At 37.0% G+C, this 10,999-nt stretch overlaps 1 pseudogene; it reads right to left on the bottom strand.

Moving 5' to 3' along the window:
- Positions 1-2,724: 2,724 nt before the first annotated feature.
- LOC148759301 (rRNA-processing protein FCF1 homolog pseudogene) lies at positions 2,725-9,812 on the bottom strand (annotated as a pseudogene).
- Between the last annotated feature and the right edge of the window lie 1,187 nt (positions 9,813-10,999).

Below are 10,999 nucleotides of genomic sequence, written 5' to 3'. Positions count from 1 at the left end.
AGCTGGCTCCTGGCCAGGCCGGCCTGCGCTCTGACCCCTACCTGGCCTTCCCTCTGCTGTGTGCCTCAGTCTCCCTCTTCGCCAAAGAGAAACCAGTGAAGCTTATTCTACCGCCCCGACACCTGTGCGTGGGCATTTCAGTCGGGCCTTTCTTAGAAATTCAGAACGAACACATCCCGAGCCAGGAATCAGCAAGAACTGGTTATATCACACGGTAGCTTCACATGGGTTATAAGTGTTGGTATGAAGTCTAACATTCGATGCCAATTTAGCCCTTTCTAGACTTCTCTGCTGCCCGTGGCACGTAGCTGCTTTGGGTCAGGGCCTGGCTCTGTGCTTTGCAGCTGGTTAATCTGTCCAGGAATATGTTTTTAGGCATAGGGCGCAGCTATGAGCAGTTCAGATCCCCCCCAATTCCAATAATGGGCCTTTTTGGTTTTTGCCTTCCGGGTGAGGGTAATGCTGGTACTACTGCTCTGAGGAAGCGCAAGGCTCCACGTTCCAGATACACCTGGCAGTTCCCTCAGGCTGCTGTCCGCGGCACCACAGGCGGCCTGCCTTGCAAACTTTCTGCACTCATTTCAGTTGGCGAATCTGTGTAGTCGCCATGTAAGTTTGTTCTTTTGCTCATCTGGATTGCTTTGAATATTGTTTCCATTGGCATAGCCTTCATACGATACAACTATTTTACCAAATGTTATAAATGGGTTGGAGTATCTAATCTGTACAAGGTGTTGGGTTCTGCTCCCAGCTGTTGCAGGACACAGAGATAATGGTGTTGAGGGGGAGAGAAGAATATGGGAGGAGAGAGGTGTGAGCATAGCCACAACTCCACGTACAAAGTACTAACACCCTCTAGAGGGCTTCAGAAGACAGGTGATATTTCATAATCCTACGAATAAAGAGTACCCAGAGGACCAAGATGGTAGAGGCCTAGGGATGTGGAACTTGCCCAGCCCATGAGCAAGATCAAATATGCACGTATACAGGTAGCAATTACTCCTGTGAGGTGGCCCAGCGTTGAATGGCCAGCCTCTGACAATACATAAGAGACCCAACAGAGAAGCCGGAGAGCCCTAGGAGCCCTCCGGGTGCTGTGGGAACTCTCCGGCCCGCGGAGCCACTGAGCACCATTGTTCATGGTCCTATCCGCCCAGATGGGGTGGTGGGAGCTCTGTTTCAGCCTTAGGCCTACCTGCAGGGTCACTGTGGTGCATTCACAGCGTCGCTGCCCGCAGCCTTGGCCTGGGAACACCTGGAGCAAGCAGGAACATCAGGACGGCAGCACAGGCACCTTGCCGCCCTGGAAAGAGCAGCTCCTCCCGGTAGGAGGTGCACCTGGCGTCCTGAGCGCATGCTCGCTCCATGCTTTTCCCACAACTACTGGGCACATAGAGCGGGCCCAGAGGCTGCTTCCATACGGACCACTTTCTCTGTAACAAACCAGAGAGAGACTGCATAGAGAAGACTGGGGAGCCCCGCAGCTCTCTGGGGACCTTGGGAATTGGGGGCGGGGGGGGGGGGACTGTGTCAGAGGGGCTCCGTGAGCGCCATTGTTTATGGTCCTTCCACCTCCGTAGGGTGGGAGGAGACTCTATATAGGAACGTTGGACTTCCTGCAACATTACTGCAGTGTAAATCCCAGCCACAGCAATCAAAAAAGGAAAGGCATTCAAATTGGAAATGAAGAAGTAAAACTCTCATTATTTGTAGATGACATGTTACTATATGTGTAGAGAACCCTAAAGAGTCTACCAAAAAACTATTAGAACTTATAAATGATTTCAGTCAAGTTGCAGGAAACAGAATCAATATACAGAAATCTGTTGCATGTCCATACACCAATAATGAACTATCAGAAGAAGAAATTTAGAAAACAATCCCACTCACAATTGCATCAAAAAGCATAAAATGCCTAGGAATAAACGTAATCAGAGATGAAAAACCTGTAGTGTGAAAACTATAAGACACTGAAGAAAGAAATTGAGCAAGATACAAATAAACGGAAGGATATACATTGCTCATGGATTGGAAAGATTAATATTGTTAAATTGTCTTATTACTAATACACAAAATCAATGAAATCCCTACTAAAATAACAATGGCATTCTCAGAATTAGGACATCGATTCTAAAATTTATATGGAACCACAAAAGACCCCAAACAGCAAAACAAATCTTGAAAAGAACAAAGTGGAGGTATCACACTCCCTAATATCAAACTATACTACAAAATTACAATAATCAAAACAGTATGATACTGGCATAAAAACAGATATATAGATCAATGGGATAGAATAGAGAGCCCCAAAGTAAATCCTTTTTTATATGTCAATTAATCTATGACAAAGGAGGCAAGGAAACACAATGGGGAAAAGACAGTGTCTTCAATAAGTGGTCTTGGCAAAACTGGACAGATACATGCAAAAAAATATAATTGGGTCACTTTTTTTACTTCATATACAAAATAAACTCAAAATGGATTAACAAGTTAAATGTTAGACTTGAATCTATAAAACTTCTAGAAGAAAACATAGGCAGTAAACTCTTTGACATTGCTCTTAGCAATATATATATATATATATATATATATATATATATATATATATATATGTATATATATATATATTTAATTTGTGAACAGTCATCAGATTTATAAAAAAGCTGCAACAAATTTTAAAATTATACAGAAATATCATTTTCAAAACAATATGAAAAAATGGGTGTCTTTGACCATACTCAGCTCATAACAGAGCAAATGGGTGAGTGGAATAATAATTCACCCTTTAGCATGTTTTGTAAACTGACAACAGAGAAAGTTGATTGAAGGAAAGCAGAGGAATTTTTTCCCATAAGAATTAGAACCGAGGGGCTCCATAATCATCTGCTCAATGTTGTACCTGTGTTTAAAAATGTACATGGATGGAAACTACCGGGATCTTCCTGATTCTTCATTTAAGGTCCTGGTCATCCGTGCTACAACGTAACACTTGTGCTGAGTTACTCTCTATACGAAGCACTCTCTGGTTCCTTTGTTTGTGTGTGGTAATAGTTCAAATTTTGGCTCCTTGGCAATCCTTAGAGCCACTCAATACTTTTGCCTCAATTTCTCAATTTCAGCCATTACACAGGCAGTCATACAAGGGATACACTTGGTGTATAGACAGTCCATCACTGACTACACTAAGTCTAGTTTGGCTTTAATGGAGAAGTTGATAAAGTTGGTGTCAACCAGGATGCAATAAGATGGGCCCAGCTATGTGTTATACTGGAAGAATAGCAGGGGATGGGGGTGTTGGGGTGGGGGGGTATTGGGGGACTTCTTTTTCCTTGAGTGCACTGGGATCTTTCTTTTTAGATTTAAATCTACCCTTTTCTTTAAACCTCTGATCTCTGAGACTAAGCATTTGCTTCATGGTCCCATAACTTCTTGTTTTCTTTAGCTTCCCCATATTCACACTGTACTCTTGTTTCTTCCAGAATCACAAACAAACCAGCAATATCTTTTAAAATATGTCTCCCCGGGGAAGGAAAACAAAAGAAAAATAAACAAATCAGACTACATCAAACTACAAAGTTTTTGCACAGCAAAGGAAACCATCAACAAAATGAAAAGACAACCTACTAAATGGAAGAAGATATTTGCTAATGATATATGCAATAAGGGGTTAATATTCAAAATTTATAAAGAACTCATACAACTCAATGCCAAAAAATCAACCCAATTAAAAAATGAGCGGAAGACCTGAATAGACATTTCTCCAAAGAGGACATACAAATGGCCAACAGATATATGAAAAGATGTTCAACATCACTAATCATGAGAGAAATGCAAATTAAAACCATAATGAGAAACCACCTCACACTTGTCAGAATGGCTATTATCAATAAATCAACAAACAAGTGTTAGTGAGGATGTAGGGAAAAGGAAACCCTCCTGCACTGTTGGTGGGATTGCAAATTGGTGCAGCTACTATGGAAAACAGTATGGATGTTCCTCAAAACATTGAAAATAGAACTACTTTATGACCCAGCAATTTAAAATAATAATAATAATAATAATAATAATAATAATAATAATAATAAACAACCAGTCATAATGGTTTGAATGTTCCAATACCTTCATATAGACTTCCCCCCCCCTTCCTTTAGATCTTAAATTTTAGCATGCATAAGTATTACTGGGCAAATTTGTACAAAACATATACTGTTCTTCATGATTGATTTAAAAGATTTTCCAAAGGTAATTTTGGCTATAATTATTTTAATTATTGTGAATCTCAAAATGTACTTCAAAGGCTCCACTAACAATACTGGTAGATGTGGTTGCTCACATTATAATACTACATATGTGTCACCCATTTTTATTGCGACCTATGTATATGGAAACCTACCTAAAATAAAAAATATCTTAGACCTGCTATTTAGCACCACCATATAAATGGAAATAGTGCAATACTTGACCTAATCAGAAATTTTTAAATAAGTCAATTTTAGGATATTTTTGGGAGGTTCAGACTTTGAAAATTATGACATAAAATGCAAAGAAATGCAATCAGACAAGTTTCTAACAGGAAAAGAGTTCATTTTTCACTCTGCAGCTCAAATCAGCTCTACATGACATTTATGTATCCTTAAGCTTCAAATCAGTGCTGCACAGTGGGGGCGAGGTGGGAGGCTATCAGAATCACCCAGGAAACCTCTTCAAACAACACCAGCCCCCCTCCCCCAGGAGTCCCTCCTCCCTCTGAGATTCTGCCTAAGATGTGTCTCTGAACTTGAGCAACACCATCTGTTCACTTACAAATAGGCATGTTTATCTCAAAAAGGGCAGGTTTCTGCACATGAGTCTCTTACATGTATGGGAAGGGGGTAGAGAGAGCTGAAACATACATCAATGACATAATTTTTCAATTGAATGCTGACGTGTTAAAAATTGGATATATCTATATTTTCTGAGTGATATATTCAGATAGTTAGCCCCTTGTACTAATGAGATAAATATTGTTCCTTTAAATATTCACATAGGTCAGTAAGCTTTATTCTGGGAGTTTTCTGTAAATTCAGGCTTCATTTTGTGAGATTTTCATAAATGCAGGCATTTGTGGAATTAAACAAGAGAGTGACAGATTCAGCTCAAATCAACTACTACTATTAAAAAGCATGGTGGGTGAATAACTTCAACTTTCTATCACAAGGAGCATTAAAAGCAATGTTTACTATACACACATTTCCCACCGCTTAAATTCTTATGATGACTGTGTCACAGTCCCTGAAGTATATTTTTCCCCCTTTAAAAAAACACTGTGGGGATTTGTAGATATTGTTCTATTCTCCACAAAACTGACCTTCAAGGTTTCCTTTGCTACAACTGTTATCTTGACTTTTTGAACATAAGATACAAACATAAATACACATACTGCTCACATCTTTATGTTGTAATCACATAATTGATTCATTTTATTCTAGCATGCTTTTGCCAAATTTTTGAAATGTAGAATATGTTGAGTTTTGTAAACTAAATATTCATCAATTACATTTTTTATTTTTGTAAGTAAAAGTACTAGTGTGAATACACATTAATGTATTTATGGAATTAAGATATTCATAATGTTACAAATATATTTGACATAACAAGTGATTTTACCTGTGACGTGACTGGAAGATGTCTGAAACCTCTTTGACAGATAGATGTTTATTTCCTGAAATACAACAATAATTTTTAAGATAGCTAACATTTATTAATGTTTACTCCATCCCATGTATGGTTAGTAGTGCTTTATGTCAATTAATTTGTTTCACTCTTACAACAGTGCTATAATGTTAAATACTATTAATACCTCAATTTATATATGAGTGCTGATGAAAAACTTATGATATTTCTCAGGTCACAAAGTTAGTGAGCGCAGAGCAGGAATTAGAATCTAGACACTTCCACTATAGTATGTGCTCCGAAACACTTGACAACTGTCGAAGTCCACCGGTGCTTTGTGACTCATCCGCCGAGTCCTGCTATTCTTGTACAGCACAATGATTCCTACCCACATCCATGGCCTCTCAGAGTGGACATAGTACAAATTACAGTTGTTTTAAAAGCAGTACTACCCTGTGTGTCTTTTCTCATTAAAGACATTCTGTGTGGCTCTCCAGCACAAAATTGCCTTCAGAATGAAGCATAGTTTCCCTTTTTAAGTTATTTTCCACTGAGGCACATCATGTTAATGTAAGGTGAGATCTTTCTGTCTCCTTTTCTTATCCCATAGGGTTTCTATACTTGCCTCCCTCATAAGTAGACCCTATAGAGAGCAATAGAAACAAGATCTGACTTCCTTGCTCTTCTATTCTCTTTCTGCTTTTTGCCACCATATCTAGAGATAGACATGGTGAGATTTGGACTTCTGGGTTTTTCACTTCCCCTTATTATATACTCTAAATCATGAAGTTTAATGGCCTCAATCTTAGTTACAAGTGGCATCTTCTCTACACTATACCAGCTAATTTTTAAACTCATTGTTTAGCTACATAGAAATTTCATCTTGGAGTTCAGAAGCTAAATATGAATTCTTCCCCTTCTACATTTCTGCTATAATCATTGGAAAAGGTGCCCATTTCCTGCACCTTTCCCTTTTTCCTCAGTAGATTAGTGTCTTTCAATGACTAAGAGAACTATTCTGTTCATGGAAAGGCAAAAGAGAAGAGCCCATTAACACATTTAAAAAATGTTATTAATTTACTATATGTCAATCAACAGGTTAGCGGCTGTTAAAAAGCCCAAGCCATCTGAGACCCAAACTTCAATGATACACACCATATAAATTAGTAGAAGGAAACTATACATTTATAGAGATATCAATACAAAGTGATATAAAAGCATGTGGACATCAGAGAAGGAATGAGAACTTCCAGTTCTAGGGCTCAGGGAAAGCTTTATACCTGGGTTAGCATCTGAATTGGATTTTGAAGAATGGTTGATCTACTTGTGAGGAAGGAGATTTCAGAGTAAGGGTCACAAGCTGATGTAAAAAGACTCGAAGGCATCAATTTCCCAGGTATATGGGCTGTGACCAGACTAAATACTTAATTACTAGGACAATGGAAGTTGGCCATGCCAAGGGCATGGAAGCAGAGGTAAGGTTCCAACACCAGTCTCCAGATGCCATTACCACACCTGAAATAACTTATTTGAAATATTCTTTGGAGATTTTTAGCCTTGTCGGGTACTCAAATAGATTCTCTTCAAGTTATTTGGGCCTGTCTCCTACAATCACGAATTTGCTCAGTAGACAACTCCTACCTCTAACCAGCACAATTTGTAGCCTTTGGTTAAAGAGAACAGTAAGATGAAAAGTAAACCATTGCATGTAAATGGTCTCATTGTATTTTTTAAAATCTGTATTATCAGCAGACACACACAAAAAAGTGGTCTTTGACCTCACCAGTGTCAGAAATGTGAAGTGAAATTTACCTTTGAGAATAACCGTCATCAAAATATTTCCTTAGTCCTAACAAGAAATAAAATAGCAAATGACAACAACAACAACAACAAAAATCACTGGTTAAATTAAAATGCACATAAATCTATTTATTCATTCATTCATTCATTCATTCATTCATTATGAAACAACTCTTAGGGTCTTCTAACAGTTAGGCATGGGGTAGGTAATGCTAATGATTGAAATGTTGCTATGGTAAATTAAATCCTTCTTGAGAAGCTCAAAGTCTAGAGAAATAACATATGTAAACAAGTAAGCCAAAAATTTCAAGAACTTTATTCTTATAAGTACCTGAATTGTAATAGTCTCCTAAATCTTATGCTAAGTTGCCCATTGAATCCTACTCTACAATACCAGGCTGTTTTTGGCCAGTGGGGCCATCTGGTGGACCATGTGGGTGATAATCGAAACCATTGTTGCTTCCTCAGTGTTTATTAACTTCATTTCGTTTTAACTTTTGTTTCACATGGTTCTGTTTAAAATAATTCTGGAAAATTCTCACTTGAATTGTTTTATTCCTTTCTTTCTTTGTATTTTTAATTTGTTTTGTTCAACTTTGTCAGAAAAAAAAAAATCCGTTTGTACCTTCTTTCCTCCTTTTAATTCAATATACTAACCAAAAAACAACTATGGTCAGAATAAAGTTAGTTAGCACGAGTACAACATCTCAGTTAAAGAAAATAAAATCCACTTATTTCTAATTGAAATTAGACATGAAATAGAAGGAATGGCTTCCTTGTTGAGCATTATTGGAAAAATCATGAAATGAACCTCGATGTAAAATGCAATATTTTACATCCTCTTCTATTTTGATTGATTGAATTATATATTCTATAACATCATTATTTTCTTTATAATCATACACGATTAACAGGATTTTGTGGGCTGAATTCTAGACCATAATTTATAGCCTGTTTCTGTAAAACAAATCACAACACATTGCTAACAGTGAACTTATAAATAAATTCAGGAAAAATTTAAAGTAAAAGATATTTAATATATAATAATGTATTTTGGTTATAGATTATAAATGTTTCTTATAAATTACTTGTTTACTTCTTAAAATGTTTATTGACTACCTTCTCTGTGCCAGGCACAGTGTTAGGGACTACGAAAAAAATAAATCTGGTTTTGTGACCAAAATGTTGATAAATCATTATAATATCTGTTGAACAAACCATTTCAAGTCCCAATTAATTCAGGTAGTTCCAATAAATTAATGTGTCTCTCTTACCTTTTAAATCATATTTCTAATTCTTTAATGCCTTTAATTAAGTTGAGGGTAGCTTACTGTTGCAAGTTGCTTTTCAGGATTGCATAGTTTATTCTTAATTGTATCATGAACATTTAATGATACAAAGTTTCCATCCTGTGTTCTGGAATTAGTAACCACCATCCCAACTGAACATCATGCCTATACCCTCTTCACTTGCTTTCTGTCTACTGTGCATTACATTCAGGCTCACACTATTTCTTATCTTGATTATTAGAATAGACTCCGTGATTTTTCTTCCAGCTTTACTCCACTTTGCACATTGATGCAAGACATGGTTATGATATCATTTCATTGCTCAAAGCCCTTTGATATCTTTCTAGTATATGTATAGTGTAGGATAGACCACGTAGCAAATCATGAAGAGCCTTTCAAAATTTAATTCTATCTTCCTGTCCAAATTCACTTTGTGGTATTCACCTGCATCCAGATAAACTTGAGTTCAGATCCCATTCTGACACTAATTTAGCTAAGCAAGTTATTTAACTCCTCTGAGCCTTGATTTCCTCACTTATGCGTAAAATGAAGATAATAACAATACCTACTTCATACATAGTATTGTGTATATTAAATGAATATATATGTATACATCTAACTAACATATTCAGAAATATTAACAGAAAATTTAAAAATTATAATTAATAGCATTAACTATAATACTTTCTGGGCTCTAAACTAAATCACTCAGTATTTGACATACATGTTCTGCTCTTCTTTCCTGCTTTTGCTCCAGTTGTTTCTTCTGCCTAGAATGTTGTCCTTTTCAACTCAGCAAACACAAACTCTATTTATCCTTCAAGGCCTAAGCCTAATGTAATCTCATGTAAGACTCTGCTGATTATTTCAAATTAAAGTAAATTTATTGACTTGAATACACAAATCATAGGCATGTATCCATACCTCTCCCACTGAACTTCTCAGAGCACTACAGGGAGATTATCATCTGATTTACCTTGAACTTAATCTGAGGACATGATTTGTCACACTGTGCATATCAGACACTTCTTGCTCTGATAACGCTACATAAAAAATCACCCCAGAACTCAATACTCAATACTGAATAATCTGAACACAACAAGCATATATATATATATATATATATATATATATATATATATATATATATATACATATATGTAAAATAACCTAGCATACTATATTTATGTATATATATATGTATGTGTATATATATATATATATATATATATATATATATATATACACATACATATATATATGTGGTTTTTTTTGTCTTGCTCATGGGTCATTAGACCTGCTGTAACTAAGTTAAGCTAGGCTGGACCCAGGCTCTGGGCTCCAGATAGCATGCACCAGGCATACACTGCACATCTCTCCATGTGTCTCTCATTTACCTTGGACTGGCAGCTATCTGGGGAATGTTCTCCTCATGACTACTGGCAGGAGCACAGGAAAACAAGTGGGAGTATGCAATGGAAGGAACTGGCACCCTGTAGCATTTGCCCACATTCATTGGCAAAAGCCAGTGTCACGGCTAAGCCACAATTAGTGAGGCAGGGAAATCCATCTCAGCTATTGTGGGTGGGACTGCAAAGACAAAATGCAATTCTATTAACAGGGATTGAATACAGAATCAGTTATAATGCAACCTAGCACACTATATTTACTTCAGAATTCATTTTTCAAGGACAGGAAATCCCTGTAATGGACTTTGGGAAAGGGAGCTTAAGACAAGGAGGAATCATTGAAGAGGATTTTAGGACAGTAAAATAACAGGATTTGCATGTTGGAAGGTCTATCTGGGGTGTCTGGAGAGCATGGATTGCAATGTGAAGGCAGACTGGCTACTACTGGAAGTAATTACGGTAGACTACACGGAACATGCAATATACGAAAGGACAGACAATTAAGTTCACGAAATTTCCACCATGCACTAAACATGTGTGGCTGGAGATAATGGGATAGGTCCAGGAGATCTTTAAATAGTAAAATTGGATGGATTTACTAATTGAATAGATGATGTGAACAAAAGTGAATGAGATACTGAGAACAGCACCTAGTTTACTCTCGGGTAGTGAAGTTCACATCGCTAATGTTAATTCTTTAGATGAGAATGTAAATTAAATAAAATGGGCAATATAAAACATACCGCATCATAATAATGTCCTAAGTATAGACACATTACAAAGCACTTTCAGACATATTTCAACTTCAGGGCAACTTTATGTGTTCATATTGTTCACTTCTTTTATAAC

This window comes from Rhinolophus sinicus, chromosome 1 (assembly GCF_057876585.1).
Source record: "Rhinolophus sinicus isolate RSI-liver-muscle chromosome 1, RSI-T2T, whole genome shotgun sequence".
NCBI classification, from domain to species: Eukaryota; Metazoa; Chordata; class Mammalia; order Chiroptera; family Rhinolophidae; genus Rhinolophus; species Rhinolophus sinicus.
The sequence above is the reverse complement of the archived record's forward strand: the minus strand, read 5'-3'. Positions and strand labels throughout refer to the sequence as shown.